General features: G+C 40.2%; 1 pseudogene; it reads right to left on the bottom strand.

The window, feature by feature from the left end:
- Nucleotides 1–536: 536 nt before the first annotated feature.
- Nucleotides 537–1,432, bottom strand: LOC127214836 (40S ribosomal protein S4-like; annotated as a pseudogene).
- Nucleotides 1,433–1,814: the final 382 nt, after the last annotated feature.

Below are 1,814 nucleotides of genomic sequence, written 5' to 3'. Positions count from 1 at the left end.
CCCTCCTGCCTCAAGGTTAAGGGAGTATCCCTCCATGGGGAATGTGCTCGCAACATCCTTTCATGCACCATGGATACATCCTGGTTTCACTGTCAAGGCTAGTAACTTTCCTAAGAATAATCATGAGTGATCACAAAGACCTTAATGAATAAATGGGCAAATTTCATAAATTACAAACATTTAAGTGGAAATACTTTTTTTTAAAAAAATTGATCATTCAAGAAGGAACAACATTTAATTTTTATGGATTTTCTGTACTGTTTTTTTTTTTTTCCTAAGTGATTGGTGCAGTTGTATTTATTTCTCCATTTCTCCTACTTTGAGTTTAATTTTTATTGTAGCTTATTTATTTCTGTATTTTTTTAATTTAAATATTTATCTCAGTTTCCTCTCCCTCCCTGTCTCCCACCTTCCCATGCCCCCTGACCACCCTCATCCCAATGCCCCCCCCCCCCCACTCCACAGGGAGAGTGATACCTTCCAGGAGGAGTAAACAAAATCTGTAAAGTCATTTGGAGTAGGGACTAGGCACTAAATTCTTTTTTTTTTTTTTTTAATTTTTATCATGCTGTTTAATTGAGCACAGTTGCCTAGAAAGGCAAGAGTACAAGTATTTCTCCAGCATGTCTCCTAGAGACCACTTCACCCAATGCTCTGTTTGGCTGCTAGCCTCTTGTCTCTTTCTTCAGCAATGGTGAGGAGGATTCCTTTTCCTCGGGGGACAGAAATCCATGCTTTGTTGCCCTTGCCAATACCAAAAATGTTAGAAAGCCGGGTGGTAAAGCTCTTGCCATTGACATCTTTCACATGAACCACATCAAAAGAGCCAGGATGTCACTCTCTGTTGGTGATCACAGCGATTCTTCCCAAGTTAGCACCTCCAGTCACCATACACAGGTTACCAGTGTCAAACTTGATGAAGTCGGTAATTTTGCCTGTCTCCAAATCAATTTGAATGGTGTCATTCACCTTGATGAGCGGGTCAGGGTATCGAATAGTGAGAGCATCATGGGTCACCAGATGTGGGATTCCTTTTGTACCCACAAAGATCTTTCTCACTTTGCACAACTTGTACTTGGCCTCCTCAGGTGTAATACGATGATGCAAAGCAACCCTTGTTGTCATAGACCAGATGGAAGTTCTCCCCCGTCTTGTCAATGCTGGTGACATCCATAAATCCAGCAGGGTAGGTTATATCAGTCCTGACTTTGCCATCAATCTTAATGAAGCGCTGCAAGCAAATCTTTTTTACTTCATCTCCAGTCAAGGTATACTTAAGTCTGTTTCTCGGGAAAATGATCAGAGGCAGACATTCACTTAGCTTATGAGGGACAGTGGGTGGACGAGGAGCAAACACGTGGGTCAATTTATCCAGCATCCAATGTTTTGGAGCTGCTACATCCTTCAGATGTGTCTTGGGACCATGAGCCATGGCTGCGCTGGGAACGGAAAGAGACTCGCCTTCTTGGCTCTAAATTTTTAAGTCACACATATATATGTCCACAATATAAAATATGATCAGACCCCTTAATTGTAGGTAAGTATTTAAAGATAAGATTTAATGTCTCTAGTACATTATTTTCAAAAAGTAGATGTGAAGGGTAGGGTACATGAGATGAGTTGAATACATATTTCATTTTCCAATATGACAGTGTCATAAAATACAAGCTGAATTCTTCCTATCTGTCTTTGAACATCAGCTTATTAATCTATATGTCACCTACTGATGCATCATTGAAGGCACTCACTCTACACCTCACAGTACACTAAATGAAATGGGTCTGTATATGTAACAGTCCTGTAATAAAAGTCAA

This window comes from Phodopus roborovskii, unplaced genomic scaffold (assembly GCF_943737965.1).
Source record: "Phodopus roborovskii unplaced genomic scaffold, PHOROB, whole genome shotgun sequence".
Lineage (NCBI taxonomy): Eukaryota > Metazoa > Chordata > Mammalia > Rodentia > Cricetidae > Phodopus > Phodopus roborovskii.
Note: the sequence above shows the minus strand (reverse complement) of the source record. Positions and strands in the feature narration are given on the sequence as shown.